This window comes from Notechis scutatus, chromosome 4 (assembly GCF_049901735.1).
Source record: "Notechis scutatus isolate UNSWTSFEM ecotype Mainland chromosome 4, rNotScu1.2, whole genome shotgun sequence".
Classification (NCBI taxonomy): Eukaryota; Metazoa; Chordata; class Lepidosauria; order Squamata; family Elapidae; genus Notechis; species Notechis scutatus.
The window spans coordinates 29,468,784-29,493,809 of NC_142012.1; the positions used below are offsets into that span (position 1 = coordinate 29,468,784).

Consider the following 25,026-nt stretch of genomic DNA (forward strand, 5'->3'; position numbering starts at 1 on the left):
TTGGAATTGAAGAAGTAAATAGTTGCCCCGATCCTTATTTTTAGTATGCCATAATAGAGAGTTCAGTTTGATAGACATTCTTCCTTTCTAATTTATGCAGAGCTAAAAACATATTGGAAAATGCCTCAAAAATGGACGTAAGTGTGACTGCACAATTTTATATATAAAATTATTATTATTTATGGTTCATCACACAGTGAGCCAGATGTTCAGGCTAGACTTGGCATCCTTATCCTCTTACTGAAACCTTCCCAAGGACCTGAGATCGGCAGATGTGGATATTAGATGGTGTTAAAAGTATTGCTGCAGGATGCAAGCTGTTCAGAGTGAAGCTGCCTTTTGCAATTGGTCAACGGTCATTTTGTCAACGCCAATAGTATACAAGTGGTGCTCTAGTTGTTTTGGGATTGCATCCAAGACACGTATTGCTATTACTGTTGCTTTCCTTTGCCATAGTCGGTCTATTTCTATTAGCAGGTTTTGTATTTTGTTATCTTTTCTAATTCTTTCTCTTCTATCCTGCGGTCTACAACTATGCCCACCATCCAGACTTTTTTTGTCTTCCTTATTGGCAATTCTTTTTTTAAAATAAACTTTATTAATTTTACAATTAAAATAGACAAACCACACATACATAAATGTGAAAGAGAAAAAAGAAATAAAGAAGAAAAAGTGGAAAAGAAAATTCAGAAGACAATTAAAAACTGTTCCGTCCTCGACAGTTTGTGGGACCTTATTTTCAACCTTATTTTATACCCTCTATACAATGACTTCTTGTGCAAATATATATATATCTAGTACAATTATAACCTATTTTCTTTTGCCCTTTATTGTTTACTCAATCTTTGTTCTATCCATTCGTACCAGCAGTTCCAGCCCTTATTAGCAATTCTTAAGTCTGGAGTGTTACATGACAGGTGCTTGTCTGTTTAAATTCTAAAGTCTCAGAGCACATTAGCTCCTTCATTTTTTATTACTTGTTATTATTATTATGGCTGGTTGCATAGTCACCCAGATGTTTAGACCTAGGATAGGCAGATGCTATTGTGGTGTTAAAGCTATCATCTCAGGATGCAAGTTGTTGCAAGTAAAGCTGCCTTTTTCAATTGACTATTAGTGATTTTGTCAATGCCAAATGGTGTTCAAGTGGTGCTCCAGATGTTTTGGATTGCCCCCAAGGCACATACTACTATTGGTACTATTGTTGATGGGAGAGTCACTCTTCATGTGGCACCTCTGATGAGACCTGTCCAATGTAGTAAAACCTCTGGCATAGTGTTCTGAGCAAGCAAACCCACAACCACATCAAGATAGTACTTCATTCGGTGTATTATTATTACTATTTAAATATTTATTTATAACATTTATTGGCTGCTCATCTTACCATAGGCTAACTATGGGCAGCTTATAATCACATACATATCTACACACACACACACACACACAGAGAGAGAGAGAGAGAGAGAGAGAGAGAGAGAGAGAACATAAATACCAATAAATGCTGTGATCCAACTACAGAGGGTGGGGGGCAGTGGGGGGGCATTTATGATCAACCACCTCGAAGTATGACTTCCACATGCCAATGAGACTGCGTGGCTCACAACAATCAAAGAAGGAAATTGCAATAAAACTGATAATAGATGACAAGAACAATAGACTAGAATGAATGAAGCAAGGAATGTCACTTTCCCTTGCCAAAGGTGTGGGTTAAGAGCCAGGTCTTCATGGCTCTTTTAAACAACCACAAAATAGGGCCTTCTGGATCTCAGGTGGAATCTTATTCTAGAGAAAGGTACTGCTAAAGAGAAAGCATACTTCTGGGTCTTGATAATGATGCTATTTAGTCAAAGGAATCTGGAGCATGAATTTGTCTGGGCAGCTACAAAGGAAAATAGATTCTCCTTCTAGTAGCTGGGCCTTATGCCATGTAGGGCTTGTAGATAATGACCAGACCTTGAATCACACCTGAAAGCAAACTGTGCAGCTCATGAAGCAGAGATATTACATCGGCATACCAAAGTATGCCTATCGATGTTTATAACTCTGCATTCCGTACCAGTTGAAGCTTCCAGGTGGTCTTCAAAAATAACCACAGGTAAAGTATGTTGCAGTAGTTGAGCTATGAAGTAAACTAGGGCATGAGTGTCAGTCTGAAAGGCTTCCTGATCCAGGAAAGGGGTATATCAGATGAAGTTGTGCAAAGGTCTCCCTGGCCACAACTCTCACCTGTTCTTCAACTACTGTAGGGGCTGCAAGAAACACCAGGAAGATGGTGTTAAAGACAAAAGAAGCCAGAATTGTTACACTTGGATAGTATTATCTGTTGAAACAATTTCAAGGTTCTTTTTTTAAACTGAGCTCATTCACTTTAAACAAGAGATTCCTTAAATCCTCCTTACTTTCATTCCTCAAAAGGTATATCTGAAGTTGCTGATGTTTCTCTAATAAATTTTAATTCTAATTTGTTTCTTCTAGTCCAGAGCTTCTCATGACATATTATGTACATAATTTAAATAAATAAGATGACAATGTACAATATTTCAATACTTCTTTCCTAATTTTGAATTATTTAGTTTTCCCTATAATCTGTTATAACTTTTACTACCTGTGTTTATCCTTCATGTTTTGAATAGGCGAATAAGATGGTTTGATATTCCTTTTAAAAAAAAAAAATTATTTCTTCAACATTTAAACATTAAAAAAAAAAAACAATTTCCACTTTTTACAATGATTCCGTAATGGTGTTCACACTAATTAATAAAGTCTAAAACTATATCAATTACTTCTCCATTCTTATTCACTTATATTCTTATTTCTCGATCTAATTTATAAAACTATTAACATATATATACATGAATATACATATATGCATCATTAATTAACACTTTCTCATTTTTGCTGTCAATTGACACCTTTGCGTCTTCTTTCCAACCACTCATACCAACATTCCATATCTTATAGTACTCTATCTCTTTTTTATCTTTTAATATCATCGTTAGCCTGTCCATTTCAGCGCATTCGAGGATCTTTTTTATTATTGCTGTCTCGGAGGGGATAGTGTCTTGTTTCCAGTTTTGAGCATATGAGATTCTGGCAGCGGTTACTATATGGAGTATGATATATTGGAAGTTCCTACTAACTTTTAATCCTATTATACCTAATAAAACAATTCAGGTCTTAATTCAATTCTTTGTCTCGTTATTTCTTCCAACCATATTTTAATTTTAAGCTAATACTTCCAGGTTTGGGGACAGGTCCACCACATATGTAATTACATCTCCAACACTTTGCCGATATACTGGGAAACATCTTGGCTAGCCTCGCTGGGGGGAGGTGCCAGCGGTAGAACATTTTATAAAGGTTCTTGTATTCAACTGACAACATTAATTTATATTTTACCTGCCATAATTTTCCCATTGTTCCAAATCAATGCCATATCCAGAATTTTTGGCCCAGATTATCATATTTTCTTTTACTGTTTCTTCTTCCATTTTATATTCTAATAAATAATTGTACATTTTACTAATCATTTGTTTCCCAGTCCCTTGCATAATTTTATCTAATTCTTGTTGAGTTCTATAAAAGCCAAATTGTTCCTGATCCTTTTTATACCGTGTTTGTATTTGGAGATATGGTCACCATCCTATATCCATTTCTTGTACCTTTAATTGCTGTTGAGTTTTTAGTTCCCCTTTCTCATCTAAGAGTTCTTTATATTTTATCATCTTATTTAAATCTAGTGTGTTTGGGTATATCATTACTTCCATCGTCGACAGCCAGGTTGGTATTTTCATATAGTGGTTTCTTTTTTATTTTGTTCCAAACATACAGTATAATATCCCTGACCTGATGTCTCTAAAAATAGGTATGGCATCTATTTTTCCCTTCCCAAAGGAATGCATGCCATCCCAACTGGAGATCATGGCCCTCTATTGCTAATATTCTTTTGTTGTCAAGGTTAATCCAATTTTTAAGCCATGTTGTAACTGCCACCTGGTAATATAGTTCAAAATCCAGAAGTCCAAAACCTTTGTGTCTACTATCTTGTAAAAGTTTAAATTTTATCCGGGATTTTTCCTTAGCCATATAAATTTCGCTATTCTTTTATTCAAATAATCAAAAAAAAAAAATTCCCCAATTTTACCAGCACCGTTTGAAACAAAAAAAAATAAGAGTTTGGGTAGTATATCATTTTTATAGTCATTATCCGTCCCAATAATGAGAGTTGTATTTTGGCCCAATTACCCAGATCTTTTTGTATTTGTAATATTATTTTATCATAATTATCCTTCTTTATGGAAGAGCATTTCGCTGTGATGCAAACTCCTAAATACTTTACTTTTTTTGCTATTTGCGTCCCTAGTTCATGTTCCAATTCTTCATTTTGACTCTTGGTAAGATTTTTAGTTATTATTTTCATCTTTTCTTTATTAATTTTTAGTCCTGCTACCATTCCAAAATCTTCTATTTCACAAATTAGTATACTACCCATCTCTATTGGATCTTCTATAATAAATGCCATATTGTCCGCGAAAGCTTGGACTTTGTATTCTTCTATTTCAGTAACCAATTCTTTTATCTCCAGATTCTGCCTAATTTGGATCAGCAGTACTTCTGTTGATAGTATATATAATAAAAGTGGGGCTAATGGGCATCCCTGTCTTACTCCTTTGTTTATATTCAAATCATCTGTTGTTTCTCCATTCAATATCACTTTTGCAGTTTGTGTATTATATATTGTTTTAATGAACCCTACAATTTTTTTGCCAAATTGCATCCTACTCAGTTTATTTTTTTTGTAAGAAATTGCCAATTTAAATTATCGAACGCTTTCTGCGCGTCCAGAAATATCAATGCCATTGGTTTCTCTAAATGGGTCTCATAGTATTCTAGGACATCCATGATCAATCTTGTATTGTCTCTTATCTGTCTGTTTGGGAGAAATCCATTTTGGTCAGGATGGATGATTTCGCTTAGTATTGTTTTTAAACTCTCAGACATTATTGTGGCCATGATCTTATAATCTGCATTCAAAAGCGATATTGTTCTGTAATTTTTAATCTGCTGGAGGTCTGTATGTTCCTTTGGTATAAGTGTTATAAGCACCTCTGTCCATGTCTTTGGTATTTTTGCCTGCCCAAGCGCTTTGTTGTACAGATCTAACATTATTTCTTCTAGTGGGTTCTGAATTTCTTTGTAAAACTCCACAGGAATTCCATCCGGCCCTGGTGTTTTATTAGTTTTTTGTTTTCCAATTGCATCTTTCAGCTCTTTCATGGTAATTTTGTTGTTCAACATTTTCCTTACAGTGTCTGATATTATGGGTAGATCCCTATTTTTTAGATATTGTGTAATATCTTCTTCTGAGACTTGTTCCTGGGCATATGGTTTTCTTTTTATCCAACTCCCATTCTCATCTTGGCAGCACATGTATTATTATTATTTCTTGTTCTTTTTTCAGTTTATGTACCAGCCACCTACCTAGCTTGTTTGCATTCTCGAAATAATTTTGTTTCACCAATTTGAGTTTCCGGGCCATTTCCTCTTGTAACCTTATATTCATTTCGTTTTTCACTATATCCCTTTCTCTTCTAATTTCCTCATTGTGAGGATCTTTCTGCATATTGGCTTCCAGTTCCTTCAATTTCTCCTGCCATACCATCTGTTGTTTCTTCCTTTCTTTATTTCTTTTTGCTGCATAGGCTATCGTTAGGCCCCTTATGTAAGCTTTTGTTGTGTCCCACAAATTTTATAATGTTGTTTGCTCTCTCAAATTGATCTCAAAAAAATACTTTTAATTCTTTTTCCAGGATTTGTGCATATTCTTTTTTTTTTTTTTTTAAGTAGGCTTCTGTTAAAGGTCCATCTCCCACTTCTCCTCTTTCTTTTCCATTTCATTTTTACAGGATTGTGGTCAGTCCAGGTGTTTGGCATGATATCTATCTCCTCAATGTCCTTTCCCAATTCCAAATCCATCCATATCATGTCAATTCTCGACCATTTACTGTGTTTTATATGCCATTTCACTATGAAATTCTGAGCAGTTACAATAATCAAATAAATAGGATTAACAACAATAACAAAAGAACAATCCCCCAACTATTACATCCTGCCAGTGTCCCTGCATTTCAATGATAGTATGATTTCCCATCTTGTTCTCCAATGCCACATTTTACAACTTTACAAAAGGTGATAAAGGAGGAGTTGATCCAGATATCTATAAAGACAGGCTTCTCCAGAAGATGAAGGCCTTTATTAAGAAGGCTCTATGCTGGCGTCTCTGTTGATGACATTCCTTTTGTGGAGAGCGAGCTTTCTTTCCTGAATTCACTCGTTCATCTGATCAATTTGGAGTAGGGTTTTCTCACTGAAAACAAGGCCCTAAACGTATAAGAATTTCAAGGTAAAAACTAGCACCTTAAGCTGCACCTGGAAATTAATTAACTGCTACGTTGCTCCTACAGAAGTAATTCTATATGAATAAACATGAATGTGCCCATAATTACCTAAACGACTGTGTACTAAACTAGCTGCAGCTTTTGAATGTTCCTAAATAGTTGCAATGATCTAAATACAAGGTGGGGTGGATGTGAGTGATCATGAGCAAACCCAATATATCTGATGCAATTCTATAAAAGTCCTTTTGGCCATAACATCTTCCTATCCTTCTCTAGGAGCTGTTAATTCCAGAGAACCTACATATTTTGAGCTCTGACTAAAGGCGAATGGACTTATCCAGAGTTAAAGATAACATATACTTAAAATATGTTGATTTTTTTGTCACTCCATCTTGATGAAATTAGATTTGAGCCTTTCCCCCCAAATCCAGATTCCAGGAACTGGATCAGGATCATCACATTTCTTGTCTGGTCAAGATTGTGATATTCCATTGGGTGTTGTCTACATATTGATGCTGCCTAATTTTATGCTATCAGATGATCTGTCCCAGTGACTTTATGTAGATGTTAAACATTAAATGTTGAGTTCTGTCCATAGTTCATTGTAGACTATATTGATAAAATCTTTAGTACAATCAATAAAGCAAAAATAGATGTCTTTATGCAACTCCCTTAGCTTTTCCATTATGTATTTTGAGTTAAGTCCTTTTATCTCAGCTGCCCTGGTACTTCAGAATCCAGACTGTACATTTGACAGTTGTATTTCCATGTTTTATTGAAGTCTACATTTCAAAGTTATTACCTTTAAATAAAATCACACATATTAGCAAAATGAGGGACAGGATTACAGTCTATCTTTAACTATACTTTGGTGTATAGCTTCTTTTGAAATCCAGCTTCGGAATTAGAAATACATTATAATGGTTATTCTATTAATTGTAATAGATACTCATCCATACCATTTCCCAAGAATTGCTGGGACTAAGATTAAGCCAACTCAAAGGGGAAGGACTATACTTGAAAAAGCACCATCTAATTGTAGAAGGCATAGTTTATAGAACTAGACCTGGAGCAGGCAATCTTAGAGCTGGTGGATACTTTTGGAATTTTGAAACGATGTCGTGAGTATGCTTGTAAGCTTATTACCTCCAGGCTATCATGGAAGTAAGTCTTGCCTTTACTAGAAGTGAAGTGATCAATCATAAGACATCTATTTTGTAGAGAGTTGCTCTTCATTACCCCCTCTATTTCCCCCCTCTAATACTTCTTCACCAACCCATTTTACTTGTTTTTTTTCCCTGATCAAAGAGGCAAATATCCAATTAAAGTACTCAGTTGTAAATGCTTACTGTTTTGCTTTCTCTTTAGAGAACATATACATTTGATTTTCTTATAATGAGTAAGTAATGCTCTTTTGTCCTACGCCAGTGCTTCTATACTTAAAATAGCAGAATACATCGCCTGCAGAAATATATTTGTGGTCATAAAGCATTCCAGGAACATTTAAAAGAGCACCATTTAAGTGATCTTTTTGTTTCACTTAGAAAATGACCTTGTTTAGGATTGGGGGTGGGACAGACATTGATATGTCCAGGTCTCTAATCATGTTATAGATGATTTGTCATGAGGTGGACCCAGGGCCAGGACCTTGACGTGGTTCATCACAACTTAAAATCTAAGACATTTTTAGCTTTAAATGAAACATCTTGTTTGGAAGGCTGCTTATTGTTCTGTAACCATTAGAGGATACCTTCTAAGGTAAATTAAAAGACAGAAAGGAAAAAGTCACTTGGAGATATAAAGTGCTTGACTATAGGAGAGTCACATGTTGGCAGTTACTTAGGCATTGCTGTTCAGGGGCCTCTTCTATTAAATCATAAAGTGACAAACCATTTGTTCTGGTATGACAGCTATTGCCTAGCCTCCTAAGCTAATAAGCCTTTGGTAGTGAGCAAAACTGAGTCATAAATTAAAATTTCAGATAGTTTCATAGCTAGTGGTTTGGGGCTGTCTTTTATTCATTATTGAGTAACCTTTTACTGCCTGCAACTGTGCATGTTAAAAGTTAGATTTTGAAAATAACCCAGCAATTGATTTTGTCTATGATCAGGAATATTGTAGTATTCTCTCTCTCTCTCTCTCTCTCTCTCTCTCTCTCTCTCTCTCTCTCTCCCCCTCCCTCCCTCCCTCCCTCTCTCTCTCTTTCTCTCTCCTACACATACACACACCTTTTATTTTCTCCGCACACACAAATCCATTTGGGCACCGTATTCCTTTGCCTAAGAAAGTAACAGCATACTAATATCTATTTACATATGTGGGAGTAAGTACCGTTGAATTCAGTGGCATTTGATTTTGAGGAGACATGCAGTGTAAATCATTATTTTATGTGACTTAATGCAGGCAGCAGATAGATTACACTAGAATCCCCCATCAGTCAGAAGAAAGATTGTGGTGTCATCAGTTTTTCAAATAAAATTACATATGCAATTATGCTATATAGCAGCTATTGCTTCATGTTGCTTTCTCAAGAACACCTGCAGATCTGTTGAAAAGGGTCAGTCCTATAGTTATATGATGAATAACGCTTGTAATTATACTTGGTTAGTAATATAGTTGTGCAAGGAGATTTAATTTAATGTATATATTCTTTGTTTTTTATTTGTACTTTTTTATACTTGAAAACTAGCTATAATCCTATTTATTTTAACAAATAGGAACTCCAAGGCTTAAACATAATATTCAGGGTAGTCATAATATCAAAACAATTTATTTTTATTCCTGACAATATATTTCACAAAATAATTTTGGTATTTCAATTCCTTAAAGAATATAGAAAATAATCCTTTTTCATTGGGGATACTGTATATGTAGAATGCCTTCTCTATAATGATTTAACTGATATTCACTGCTACTTGTAAGCACAAAGTGAATATAAACCACTATAGTGAACATTATCTTTACATTGTTTATTTGATAATGATTTTACTTTCTTATATAATATGTTTCATTGATTTTGACTCCATGTTTTTAATTTTACTTTGTAATATTTTATAATTGTTCTATCTTAATTGTTCTAAAAAAGATTTTATAAAATTAATATACTGGTTCTCTGCAAAGAAAGCTTTGGTATATTTTGAAGTAAAAGTAGTAAATAACGCTCAGCGACTTTCAGCTATGAACAAAGCCCTCCCTTCAAGCACATATATCATAATTCAATTATATCATAATTCCAAATTTAAAAGACTGTGGAAAATTAAAGAATAATATGTGAGGTAGAAGTAACATGCTGAAGAACAAGACTTGTAAAGAAACAAAATTGAATAACATTATCCAATTCAAAGGTTTTTAGAATAGGAATAGGCCATGTGGTGACTTGGGGCATCTTCCTTTGTACAAACAATTCTTCTGTGATTATTTACATTTTTAAAAAGATTAGAGTATAGCATTATGTATCATGTGTCATGTCACTCTTTATTTTGAAAATGGCTGTTTGCTACATGTAGAGTAAATAGGAAATAAAATGATGCCCAATGATCTATTTGGGACTTGGCCTTCCCTATTCAAAAGAAGAGCTATTGTGAATCATAGGAGTAAATGTTTTGAAAGTGGCTGCATGCAATTTGCATGCAAGCTCTCATGGCAACCAAGTTAATAACAAATAATAACAAACCTGCCTCATGAGTAGAAAGATTAATCCTCATTGTCTTAGATTTAGAATGTTAAGTCCTTCCCAGATGTAATGTTCTATGTAGGCAGATTGAAACTGGCATTTAATTTTGCAGTTATCCCTGACCAAAAAGAATTTTGTTGAGTCATATTTTGTTGACTTGGAGAAGGAGACGTTGAAGTTTAATGATAATAGAAAATCCTCTAGTAAAAGATTTTTGAGATATAACACTTGAGTGGAAGATCTGAATTTGCTTCTTCACTTGTTGAGTGTAAGTTGTCCTCTTATTCTTAGATCATCCAGGATGATGCTATTAGATCAAGGGTCTTCAAACTTGGCAAGTTTAAGACTTGTGGACTTCAACTCCCAGAATTCCTGAGCTAACATGACTGGAGGACGAATTCTGGGAGTTGAAGTCCACAAGTCTTAAAGTCTGTCAAGTTTGAAGACCCCTGTATTAGATGGATCTATTCTCTGAGAAAATTTATGAACCCATTGTGCCTTTTATGTAATGTACCTTCTATTTGCAATTTTCTTAGGGGAGAAAGTGAACCTTTATGTAGCTTGGGGGATATGTAATGTAATTATTTTAAAAAATGAATAGATTTTATATTGTACCAAGCATCTACATATACACATGTATGCATACATCACAGAAAAGGCACATCTGCCACTGTCCTTCCAGGCTAAGTTGGGAACAAAGGAAAATCATATAAAGTTCTGGATTAGTCACAGTCTCCATTTGCAATGTATAACAACAGGATGCATCTCTGCATAAGAAACTGTGCACCAATTTGCACAAAGGATATTAACTTGAATTTGGGGAAAGGCTTGGAAAATAGCATTTGCAGAGAGGGAATATCACACATAATTAACAACTAATTCATTTTCACTTTTATTGTTTGCTATTGGATAAAAGTCACTCACATGACCCATGTAAATAATATATTCATGTTGCAATAATATTAAAAGTGTAAAGATTCATTCCTTGTTTGATGCTATTGTCAGGAACTAAAGATTGATTTCCTTGTATTTTTTATTAAATTTATGCTAGATGGTACAAAAATGCTGAAATAATCATTCCTTGTTGCATATTTACCTTATATAAGACAATAGTTGTCTGCTTTCTGTAGAAATACCTATTAAAGTGAATTCTTTTCTGAAATCATCATTAACAGGTTACTGGTCTTCCTGAACTAATAAAATACTAGAGGAATTGGCTGCAATGACTTTTAGAAAAACATGGGCATTAACAATGGATTACAATAATAGAAACAATGTGCCTGAGACATATTTAACCGGTTGGAAAATGCATTGTTTGATTTTGTTTTTATTGGGCATACAGAAAATATGTGTAGTTTATAGAGTACAACAAAATATTAACAATGTGGAAAATATGAGTATTATTATAATTCAGCAAACAATAATAAGCAGCATAGAAATATTCCTTCTCATAAAACAAAGCACTAAGGTTAAATAACACAAAAAACAGCAGAACTCAATTGTAAAGATCTTCACTGGTGCCACAATAGTTATAGGCAAGATGCAATGAGTATCTGTATAGAAATTTTTCTTTAACTTGAGTGCTACCACTACCGTGTTTCTCACAAAATAAGGCCAGGCCTTATTTTTTTTTTGACCCCTGAAAAAACGGGTAGGCCATCTTTTCGGGGGTGACTTAATTTCCTCCCCCACCTAGAGCAGCTCATACGCACGTACCTCGCCACAAGGCCGCTTCTATCGGCAGACGAAAGCTCCCCGAAGGCAGAGTCCCCAGCTGCTTCAGGGTATGGCGTGGCTGCCCATGTCCCCTCATCTTTAGGCAGTCTCTTTTGGGCGATGGAAGCTCCCCAAATGCAGTCACCAGCCACTTTGATCAGCCGGTAGAAGCGGCCTCGGGGCGAGCGCACACACACACACTTCCCTCGCCACGAGGCTGCTTGTTTCGGCAGACGAAAGCTCCCTTGAAGGCAAAATCCCCAGCCGCTTCAGGGCGAGGCGTGGCTGCCCATGTCCCCTCGCCTTTAGGCAGTCTTTTTCGGGTGATGGAAGCTCCCCATATACAGTCACCAGCTACTTCAATCGGCCGGTAGAAGCAGCCTCGCAGCGAGGGGAGTGTGTGTGTGCCACGCCCGCCCGAGCGGCTGGGGACTCTGCCTTCAAGGGAGCTTTCGCCTGCCGAAAGAAGCGGCCTCGCGCGAGGAGAGTGTGTGTGTGTGCTGTCGCCCGAGGCCGCTTCTACCGGCCGATCGAAGTGGCTGGTGACTGCATTTGGGAGCTTCCATCGCCCGAAAAGACTGCCTAAAGGTGAGGGGACATGGGCAGCCACGCCTCCCCCAAAGCGGCTGGGGAATCTGCCTTCAAGGGAGCTTTCATCTGCCGATCGAAGCGGCCTCGCGGCAAGGAGAGTGTGTGTGTGCGCTCGCCTTGAGTCCGCTTCTACTGGCCGATCGAAGCTCCCTTGAAGGCAGAGTCCCCAGCCGCTTCTGGGCGAGGCGTGGCACACACACACTCCCCTCGCTGCGAGGCCTCTTCTACCGGCCGATTGAAGTAGCTGGTGACTGCATTTGGGGAGATTCCATCGCCCGAAAGAGATTGCCCTAAAGGCAAGGGGACACGGGTAGCCATGCCACGCCCTGAAGCGGCTGGGGACTCTGCCTTCAGGGAGCTTCTATCGGCTATTGGGGTATTCTAGCCTAGGCTACCTGCAGGAAACTCCTAAAGGCAAGTTTTCTCCCCATCCCCACCGCCCTTTCCCCGCCCATTTCTCTTCACCTCGTGTAGTTCTAACAAACGATGTGAGAAATGGCGGGGAAAAGCATAGTTTGAATAGGCCTAAATTTTGGGGGCGGGGCTTAATTTCACCTCATGCCTAGAAATCATGCTGGGCCTTCCTATTGGTGGAGGCCATATTGTTGGAGAAACACGGTAGGAAGATCACTTTCATGGCCATGCCAGCCCATTTTTGCTGAATAAATATAGAATAAGGCTTCTGTATATGCACTTAAAAGGGAACCCATTTTTTAGATAATGTATTCATAGGCTAAGATTTTAAAAATTAAAGTCAGCACTTTAAATTGTACCTGGAAGTTGTCTGGAACTGGTACAGCTAATACAGACTGACAAACTAAGATGGAATGACCTAGTTTTAAATAATAGACTTGATTTCTTGAATCAGCTACAGTTTTGAAATGTAATAGCCTAAACAGGATTGCCAGTTTAACTGAATAAGATGATTGTAGTCCATTGTATACTTCCATTGTATTTGAAAAGTGTTACTTTTTGGGGTTTTTTTTTTCCTAATAACTTATGCATATACTTTTTGCATCATGATAAGGTAGCACAACATCTAACGACAGAGCATACAAAAAACTAATTCTGATAAAATTGTGCTTGCTCTCAACAGTGTAAGATTCTAATAAACATATGCAGGAAACACTAGTAAACACAGGAAACAATAGTAATGGGAGACTTCAATTACCCTGATATCAATTGGAGAACTAATTCTGCACCAAGTGAGAAATCAAATAAATTCCTAACCAACCTAACTGACAACTTTGTTATCCAAAAAGTAGAGGATGGAACTAGAGGGACAGCCACACTGGACATAATCCTTACAAACAGAGAAAAAGTGATAGAGGGAATTGAAACTGCAGGAACCCTGGGTGAGAGTGACCATGTCATACTAGAATTCAACATAACACAAACACAAGCAATAGAACATAATGACACTAGAGGGATTTTAAAAGAGCTGATTTTAATAAACTCAGAGAGAACTTGGGAAAGTTTCCATGGATGAAAATCCTAAAGGGGAAAACAACTCAAGAATCTTGGTCTCAGCTGGTCTTCTGAAAGCTCACAGATTTGCACACAAACTACCATATAACATTAGAAAGCAGGTTTCAAGGTGTTTAATGTCAAACAACAAACTTCCCACCTGGCAAGAACAGCATACAATCCGGTCTAGGTTAGCACTGGAAGCTTCTGCCTTCCAATGCTATTTAAAGGTATAAACACACCCACTTAAACACTCCTATCTCCTATACTCACCCCTAATTAGCCCCTTAATTACCCTCTAGGTCTCCATCCGGTTATACCTAATATGTCCATTGTTTCCTATCTCTGCAATCTATCTTTCGCCTATGAAACCCTACCTACTCGTGAGTAAACTATATACCCAGATTCCCCCTGACATCACCCATTGCAGCACTACAGTCGATTCTAAAAGTTGCAAAAGGACAGGAGGTTTCCTGGATTCCCCCTCTCGTCACTGTCGACCATCCCGCTCCGCCGATGATGCATCTGATGCAGCTAAACAATCCCGGAAGTATATAATGTCAGGCTTCAGCAGCTCTTGCAAACGTGCTGACGGGCTCAGTTTATCTATCAGCACTAACGGAGTCTGACACTTGGGAAACTCTGAAAAGTACAATCATAGAGGCCTAAACCAGCACAATACCACTGACAAAGAAAAACAAGAAATCCAAGAAGAAACCAGCATGGCTGCACAAAGATCTCGCTGGCAGATTGAAAGAAAAAAAGGACAAGTACAAAAAATGGAAAGAAGGACATATAACTAAGGCAGAATATCAGCAGATAGCCAGAATCTGCAAAGACCAAGTTAGGAAAGCAAAGGCTCAGAACGAACAAAGACTTGCAACAAAAATCAAAGATAATAAAAAAAGTTTCTTCCAACATGTAAATAACAAGAAAAAAAATCAAGGAAACAATCGGTCCACTAAAGAGAAAAGATGGCAAGGAAGTAACAGGCAACAGAGAGAAAGCAGAGTTGCTTAACTCATTATTTGCATCAGTCTTCACACAAAAAGAAACTATAGCTCAACCCACTTTAAATATAACTGTAAAAGACAGACCCGAAATAAAAGTTAAAATAAGCAAAAAAAATAGTAAAAGAACACCTGTCTGATCTTGATGAACACAAATCATTGGGGCCTGATGGATTACATCCCAGAGTTTTAAAGGAGCTGGCAGAGGTCATCTCAGAACCACTGCACCACATCTTTCAAAAATCCTGGAGCACTGGGGAACTACCAGAGGACTGGAGAAGAGCTGATGTGGTTCCCATCTTCAAAAAAGGGAAAAAAACAGTCCCAAGAAACTATAGACCAATCAGCCTAATATCAATACCCGGGAAGATACTGGAAAAGATAATAAAAAAACAGATCTGCCAACATCTAGAAACAAGTAAAGTAATAACTAGCAACCAGCACGGGTTTGTTAAGAACAGATCATGTCAAACTAATCTTATTTCATTCTTCAACATAGTGACTAAAATAGTAGACCAGCAAAATACTGTGGACATAATATATTTAGATTTCAGCAAGGCATTCGACAAAGTAGACCACAACCTACTTCTTAATAAGCTAGAAAAAAGTGGAATAGATAGCACCACCACTAGAGGGACTCGCAACTGGCTGGCAAATCGTACTCAACGAGTAGTCCTCAATGGGTGTAAGTCTATATGGAGGGAAGTAAACACTAGGCCCAGTACTCTTCAATATCTTCATTAATAACTTAGATGAGGGAATAGAAGGGGAACTTACCAAATTTGCAGGTGATACTAAGCTGGCAGGAATAGCTAACACCCAAGAAGATAGTCTCAAGATCCAGATGGATCTTGACAGACTAGAACACTGAGCCGTATCTAACAAAATGAAATTCAATGTAGAGAAAAGTAAAGTCCTACACTTAGGCAAGAAAAACCAAAAGTACACATATAGACTGGGTGAAGCCAGGCTCAATAGCAGTAACTGTGAGAGGGATCTTGGAGTCTTAGTGTACAACCAGCTAAATATGAGCCAGTAGCATGCAGCAGCAGCCAAAAAAGCTAATGCAATCCTAAAATGCATTAACAGAGGGATACAATCAAGATCAAGTGAGGTACTAATACCGCTCTATAAAGCCTTAGTAAGACCACACCTAGAATACTGCATCCAGTTTTGGTCACCACATTATAAAAAAGATGTTGAGATTCTAGAAAAAGTACAGAGAAGAGCAACCAGGATGATTAGGGGATTGGAGACTAAGGCATATGAAGAACGGTTACAGGAACTGGACCTGGCTAGTCTAGTGAAAAGAAGGACCAGGGGAGACATGATAGCGGTCTTCCAATATTTGAGGGGCTGCCACAGGGAGGAAGGGGTCAAGCTATTTTCTAAAGCGTCTGTAGGCCAGACAAGGAATAATGGATGGAAACTGAACAAGGAGAGATTTAACCTGGAAATAAGGAGAAACTTTCTGACAGTGAGAACAATCAACCAATGGAACAGCTTGCCCTCAGAAGTTGTGGGAGCGCCATCGCTTGAGACTTTCAAGAAGAGATTGGACTGCCATTTGTCAGAAATGATGTAGGATCCCCCACTTGGGTGGGGGTTTGGACTAGATGATCTATCAGGTCCCTTCCAACTCTGATTATCTATTATCTGTTATCTTGGGTTTTGCAAAGCTTGATTGGGTCTAAGTTGGGTCTACAGACCTGGGTGCTCACAGAAAATGCCCACTATAATTGGTATATGTTTGTAAATGAAACAGGATCTCAATAGCATTCTGTATCTTTTAAGCGAATGTTTTAAGTGAAAATCAGTATTTTAAATACAACCCCAATTTCCAACAATGATGTGCTTAAACAGTAGCTTGATAACTGTAGATAACCAGGAGTTGAAAGCAGTCAGATGTGAGTTGACAGAAAAAGGATGTAATACTTATTCCTTCTTTTGTTACTTACCAAATAGGTATTGAAGCAGAAAGCTGTGTCCCTCTCATAGAAATGTGCTTCTGTCTGTCCTCTACAAACCCCCAAGTGGGTAGTAAATTTGGTAGACTTAATTATAAGATTCTGCTAAACATACATTGTACTCAGAGTCTATTAGTCTATAAGCAGATTACATGTAAGGATGACCCAGAATATAGATAATATTTGTAAATGTAAATAACTCTGAATTTACAATAGCTGCAGAAACCATATTATTTGTAAATTCTCCATCCCATTGATTAAATGCGTACATAGTTATTATGATAATCTTATTGATTAGTATCCATTTTGGGCTTTTCTTTTTTAAAGCTCAGGTTCAATGGCTAATCTTTAATTCAGGGATTTAAAAACAAAATTGCTTAATACTTTGTCAGTTAAAAGTACAATAGATTGCTACAATATGATTTAAATTCTGGCAGCTCTAGTCCAATACACTCCATATGTATTAGACAGGAACTTCAGAAATTCCCAGCCAGTATTATATCCAAGAGGTTTTGGTTGCAGAAGGCTACAATGAATTATGAACTGAAATCTCATTTCTCACTACAGTGGACACTGTCACTGGCCAGTACAGTTAATCCTTGATTTATGACTACAATTGAGCCCCAAAATTCTGTTGAAGGCAATTCTTAAGTGAGTTTTGCCCCATTTTATGACTTTTTTTTGCAGTGATTGGTTAAGCAAATCACTGCACTTGTTAAATGAATCATGTATTCGTTAAGTGAATCTTGACTTTGTTGAAAGTCAGCGTGGGAAAGTTACAAATGGTGATCACATGATCTTGAGGCATAGCAACTTTCATAAATACATGCCAATTGCCAAGCAACCGAGTTTTGATCACATGACCACGAGGATGCTGCAGCAGTCATAAGTGTGAAAAACCTTCATAAGTCACTTTTTTCAGTGCCATGTTAATTTCACTAAACAAATGGTTGTAAGTTGAGGAGTACTTATCTATTGAGATTCTCAGTCATCTAGGTCATGGTTGTCCCAAAGGTGCTTTTTGTTTCGCTTCTCAACCAAGAAGTTTCATCAGTTCCGGAACTGAAGAAGCTTCTTGGATGAGAAATGAAACATTTTCAAAGAAAAAAACCAAGGAAGTCTAGTTGCCTTTCAAGTAGCCTCTGATAAAGGAGAGAAAATTAAAGTTTTTCTGTTGTCTGAATGTATTAAGACTTAATAATTTTTTGGAATTTTATTTTGAAAATAAGATAAATTTAACTATGAAAACAATTATTTTTGCCTTAGAATATGCTTTAATAAATTATATAATTGCTAGATGTGTATCATCCAGCTCTGTTTATTGCAAGAATAATGAGCTATACACTTTGATAATCTATATCCAGAGGTAGATGTTACTGAATTTTCTATGCTCATTATAAAATAGAAGCTGGACTTTACACTTTTATTACAAATAATGAAGTTTTAAAAACCACAGATCTTTTGGTGGGAAGAAAATGGGGTTTTTTACTTCCAAGGGACCATTTTATAGATACGTAGTTACCAGTAGAACAGTTCGCACATTTTTATTTTGCTATCCTGAAATACTATTTTTTATATCCATTTTAACAGTTATTTAAGGGTCCCCATATGTTTAAAACAGCATCTGAATATAGATACTTTTCTCTCTCTCTTAAATAAAGCTACATCACAACTTGAGTGTTCCATCAATGCAGAAGAATAAGAGGGGAGTTATAGCTGGAACAATATGTAAAAATACTGCTCGTAAAAAAAATGCCTTTATTAACTGTCATCATCCCCAGAATATATGTTCAAATAAATGTTGTGTAATAACTAAATTTGAGATTAATAGGTCCCTTAAGAAATGGTGAAGTCATTCAGGATAGTCAGTGAAAAATAGGCTGCAAGAATGTAAAATGCACATATTGTCCTGCTTCCATGCTCTCTCTAGTGTCCTTCCCATTTGTCAATGTCGGCAAGCTCTGTTCTCATTAAAACACTCGTGCACAAAAGCAACTTAATTTTCTTAAAAGGAAAGGACACCTGATTCAATTTAGCATCTGCAGCCAATAACTTGGAATATATGTTCTTTTTCAGCCTGGAGTCAAACAAATAGCAATGAGTGGCAACTGAAATAAAATACGCTGCTTTTTAACCAATCACCATTATTTTTGCAGCCTCTAAGGTATGCGCTTTGCAGACTGAAAGAAACACCCGCTTCCTAAAAATTGCAGTTAACATTTAACTGGGATAATAATCCATTTTATTCCAAAACAAGATTTTTCATATATATAGGAAAAGCCAAATAAGGCAAGCATAGGTTTTACACCTCTTCACATTATAATTTTACCTGTGGCTAACACTAAAAGTGTCTTGTATTCATATGCTTCCAAGCAGTGGTGGTATTAAGCTGGTTCGCACCACATCGGACGAACTGGTAGCAAGGATTTCGCGTGGGTCGCCGACCCGGTAGTAAGTTCTGGCTGGCCACACCCCTGACTTGGTCGCCCGGTCACCACTGGCTCACTTGCCCTGCCCTCCTGATGCTCGCTGACCCCGCCTGCCTTATGCTCACCCCTTAAGATATTTCTTTCTTTTTTTCCCTCCCGACAATCAGCTGTTCATATGATCAACTGTGCCAGGATTCCCCTTGTTGAGGCCCAAGAAGGCAAAAAATGGAGGGAGGGGCTCAGGTCCCCCTCCATTTTTTGCCTTCCTGAGCCCCAGAAGAGCCTTCTGGGAGCAAAAGCACCCCCCGAGTGGCTCTTCTGAGGCCAGGAAGGTCCCAAAATGGAGCTGGAGGGGTGCTGTGTGCCCCTCCCATGCTTTGTTTTTTTTCTTCCTGAGACCCTGAAGAGCCTTCTGGGAGCAAATACACCCCCTAGAGGCTTCTCTGAGGCCCAGAAGGCCCAAAAAATGGGTGGCTGCAAAAAAAAGCCACGGCCACCCAATTACGTGGCCATGCCCACCTGGCCACAGCCACCAAGCCACACCCACAGAACCAGTAGTAAAAAAATTTGAATCCCACCACTGCTTCCAAGGTAGTGGCCACCCAGTATGGTTTCAAGCTGTGAATTGTAAATATCTGTGCGCCACAAATATTTGTACTGTTTTGTTACTTAATGCATACAATGCACTTATTCCATGCCTAAACCAGAAAGAATAGCAATAAATAATAATAACAGCAATTTTATGATCGTCAGAATATTCAGATATAGTCAAACACTAGTCCATGATGACTCAAGTAGGCATATTATATGATTGCAGTCTGTACTACTTATAGTCATTTCCTTTTGGTCATTATAAATTCCTTTGAGTTTTGTGCTGCTAATTATCTGCCCTTTCATGCCTGCTGTTAAATTTTATATCTAGAATTAATTTTTATAAGTGTGGCATTTTTATCTTATTGCTAGAATGAGTATGTATATAGTGCATGTGTTTAACCTAAGAAAGGATTAATTTCAGGAACATTTTTAAGCACATACTAGGGAAAAAGGTTTTCAGTCAAATGAAAATATTAATTCATGGCTTGTATTGACCGCTGAAAAATTTAACCGTGTTGGTTTCTAAATATTCTAGAGAAAACTTAGAATTTATGTAATACTTTTCTTCCCAAAGTGACGGGTAAATAGTATGCTAATTTGCATTATTAAGTGATTTGCTACAGGTCTGTTAGTTCTAATCCAGGACTTGGTTTTGTTTTTGTGCAATCGAAAACAGAGGAGTGGAATGAGTCTCCAATTTCTTCTGCCTGTTATAATTGCTGAAGTACACAGTGTGAGGATTCAGAAATGGATTTTTCTTTAGTTACTTTAACTGCTCCCAGTTTCCTCTTTTTCATTGTTACTTGCCAAAGATATAGCAGACTTTATTCTTGAATTTCAGTTGACCATGCTTCCCAGGGAAAATGATGTGGTATAAAACCAAAACTCTCCAAAGGATAAAGAAAAGGACACCAAGAAATTTCAGAGTTTTTCTAATTCATCTGATCTGAAGTGTTAAATATTTTAAGAATTGGCCTTTATATGGCTTAAGAGCTGGCCATAAGAGGGTGACACTGCTGTTACAAGCTTACTTTGTGACTTAGATTAACAGAGGCTTGCTTTAAGATTTTCCAGCTGTGACTGATGCTCTTGATCTGTCTGCTATGCAGGAGAAGTCCTCCTTATTGTAGCTCCCAAGTTATGGAATGCTTTCCCTAAGGAGACATGTATGTGGCTACTATTCATTGAATGGTCTGAAAGAAAATGGAAAAAAATACAGTAATAGGTTACAAGTTACATTTTTGTGAAATATATATAGTAGAGCCAGAAATAGCTATTATTCAATTGTTAACTGTTGTATTTCTTTCTATCTTTAAGCTAACTAAACAAAAATAATAATAATACGCCCCTTCATAAAAATGAAAAATATTGTATACGCTGCTCCAAAAAATAAAGGGAACACAAAAATAAGACATCCTAGATCTGAATGAATGAAATATTCTTATTAAATACTTTGTTCATTACATAGTTGAATGTGCTGACAACAAAATCACACAAAAATTATCAATGGAAATCAAATTTAGCAACCCATGGAGGTCTGGATTTGGAGTTACACTCAAAATTAAAGTGGAAAAAATCACTACAGGCTGATCCAACTTTGATGTAATGTCCTTAAAACAAGTCAAAATGAGGCTCAGTAGTGTGTTTGGCCTCCACGTGCCTGTATAACCTCCCTACAACGCCTGGGCATGCTCCTGATGAGGTGTCAGATGGTCTCCTGAGGGATCTCCTCGCACACCTGGACTAAAGCATCCCCCAACTCCTGGACAGTCTGTGGTGCAACGTGGCGTTGGTGGATGGAGCGAGACATGATGTCCCAGATGTGCTCAATTGGATTCAGGTCTGGGGAACGGGCGGGCCAGTCCATAGCATCAATGCCTTTGTCTTGCAGGAACTGCTGACACACTCCAGCCACATGAGGTCTAGCATTGTCTTGCATTAGGAGGAAATCAGGGCCAACCGCACCAGCATATGGTCTCACAAGGGGTCTGAGGATCTCATCTTGGTACCTAATGGCAATCAGACTATCTCTGGCGAGCACATGGACGGCTGTGCGGCCCCCTAGAGAAATGCCATCCCACACCATTACTGACTCACTGCCAAACTGGTCATGCTGGAGGATGTTGCAGGCAGCAGAACGTTCTCCACGGCCTCTCCAGACCCTGTCACGTCTGTCACATGTGTTCAGCGTGAACCTGCTTTCATCTGTGAAGAGCACAGGGCGCCAGTGGCGAATTTGCCAATCTTGGTGTTCTCTGGCAAATGCCAAACATCCTGCACAGTGTTGGGCTGTAAGCACAACCCCCACCTATGGACGTCGGGCCCTCATACCACCCTCATGGAGTCTGTTTCTGACCGTTTGAGCAGCCACATGCACATTTGTGGTCCGCTGGAGGTCATTTTGCAGGGCTCTGGCAGTGCTCCTCCTGTCCCTCCTTGCACAAAGGCGGAGGTAGGGGTCCTGATGCTGGGTTGTTGCCCTCCTACGGCCTCCTCCACATCTCCTGATGTACTGGCCTGTCTCCTGGTAGTGCCTCCATGCTCTGGACACTACGCTGACAGACACAGCAAACCTTCTTGCTACAGCTCGCATTGGTGTGCTATCTTGGATGAGCTGCACTACCTGAGCCACTTGTGTGGGTTGTAGACTCCGTCTCATGCTACCACTAGAGTGAAAGCACCGCCAGCATTCAAAAGTGACCAAACCATCAGCCAGAAAGCATAGGAACTGAGAAGTGGTCTGTGGTCACCACCTGCAGAACCACTCCTTTATTGGGGATGTCTTGCTAACTGCCTATGCTTTCCACCTGTTGTCTATTCCATTTGCACAACAGCATGTGAAATTGATTGTCAATCAGTGTTGCTACCTAAGTGGACAGTTTGATTTCACAGAAGTGTGATTGACTTGGAGTTACATTGTGTTGTTTAAGTGTTCCCTTTATTTTTTTGAGCAGTGTATATAATATATAACTAAGAAAATGTAATCCATTAAATGTTCAGGAGAATAAAACTTTGAGTGCCTAAAATATAACATGGTATCAAATTGTTCTGACCAAGGCTTCCTGAGACTGTAATTAAGCACATGCTTAGTCCAAACAACTCTTGTTTTATTTCAACACTGGGACTTAGGTTCACTCCCAGCCCGTAATGAGTCCCAAACAGTCCCTTGAGATAAGCACCCACCTTTATGTCCTTTGAATTATTGCCAACAACTAAAGTGCCAAATTAACTGTAAAAAGCCATCCGAAGTACAAAGTCTACACAGAACTTCAAGGTTTAATCCAAACAGAGTGAACAACTTTACTTCCTGCAAAGGTTTCTCTACCTTTGCACTTCCTTTATACCTTAGGGGAGGGGCAATCACCTCCAAGCCTTACTCTCAAGTCCGCCCTTTTGTCTTAGCTGCTCTTGCCTTCTAGCAGCTCTGCGCACATGCGCACTGGGAACAGGCTCCCCTTGTTCCTCTGCCTTGCTGCTGCCAGACTTAGGAGGCTCTGGAGTCAGCTCACAACTCCCAGATGGTCCTGGCCCCATCTCTGCATCGGACACAGGACCCTTGTCTGAGTCCTCTCCAGACTCCTGGACTGTTCCCCATTCTTCCTCACTGTCTGATTCCACTACCATCTGCGCAGGCTGCCGGCGAACCACAACACAAATATCTCTAAATGCACCCAAGAAGTTTTGCTCTCGAGGGCCCTCTCGTTTGGTCCATATTTTAAAATATTTAGTCATAACGTTCAGTCACCAATTTATATTTAACCCATATCCTTTCAATCATAATGTCAGGTATGACCAACTCATGAATCCATTCTACAAGTAGGGTGCTATAGCAGAAAGATCCTAGTTGCTATTTGTTGCCTTTCAAGGCAGGAGGACACCAGGAGAGATCTTGGGAGATGATTAGAAGGAATAGGAACAGTCATGTAAGAGCAAGTACCTGAACTTAACTTAAGCCGCATTGGTATGTCATAGATTATTTCCTCGAGGTTTATCAAGGTGTGGAATTACAAGTTGAAATCCTAATGTTACACTCTGACTCGTTAAACCATATCATGTTTATTAATTGTTGCAAGTATAATTATTTGGACTGGTTCCTCCTCCTCATGTTCAAAGGCAGATGCTGAGAAAGTAGAGGTGTGAAAATATTTTGCTGTAGTTTTATAACTGTCAACTGTGATGTTTTATTTAGCTGTTTCTATTCAGAATCTCTCCCCACAACATGGAACACCATATGCCATTGTCCTTTTCAGCAAGCAAGCAAACAAGGAAGCAAAGCAAAACAAAATATTACAAGACTGTGCTTGCTTGTGTGTGGGCCACTGAGAAGCTGTGGTCCAGGGCTATCTTTTATTGATAAGGCCAGCCAAGGATGACTCTAATGAAATTATCAAAGCTTTAAATAAATTATGAACTTGAATAAGAAAGCCAAGCTCTCTGGAGCCAAGCACCTCATTAGCTATTCATTTTCATTGCACTCTCATAATAGAGCAGTAGGTTCTACTCAGCTTAGCCTGTGTTTTGGACTATGTTCAAACTTTCAAGCTCTTTCAAAAAATCTTTCCTCCATGGCTGGATGGTGTCCTTGGTGATTACTTTGATTCTGCTTCTGTTTTCCATGTAAATGGCACATTTTCTTTTCTCTGCCCCTCCCCACTTTTTCCTCTACTTGTTTTTCTACATCATCGGACTGGATGCCATGGAAGAATCCCTTCCGTTATGGTAAAGCAAGAAGCTTTACAAGATTTAAGCATTTTCTGTTTCTCAGAATTTAGTAGTTTATCAGAATGTTTTCCCCCAACATTATTTCTTGGATATTTAGGTAAGCTAAATATTTCTTCAAACTCAGTTGGGTCATTTATTTTTCCTTTTTCTTTTTGCTGGATTCGTTGTATTCTTTCTGGCCTCTGGAATTAAAGCACATAGATAAGTTGTAATTTTACTGCAGTATATATTCATTTCAATGCTTGTAGCAAAAGATTAAATTCAATATTCTACTTGAAATACACTAAAATATATATCCAGATAAGCATCATACTAGTAATTACTTATTACGTTATTTTTCTATTGACTTCTTTAAAAAAAAGTCTACATGTGCTTTTCCTATAAGGAATTTTATATAGCATAAACATGGTAATAGGTGTTTTTTAATAACTTCCTTTATTTTTAAGTTGCCAAAGGAGT

At 38.0% G+C, this 25,026-nt stretch overlaps 1 protein-coding gene across 2 annotated transcripts in view; it reads left to right on the forward strand.

Moving 5' to 3' along the window:
- SLC10A7 (solute carrier family 10 member 7) overlaps positions 1–25,026 on the forward strand; it is a 145,203-nt gene that overhangs the window by 27,646 nt on the left and 92,531 nt on the right. The gene's annotated exons all lie outside the window — the stretch shown is intronic.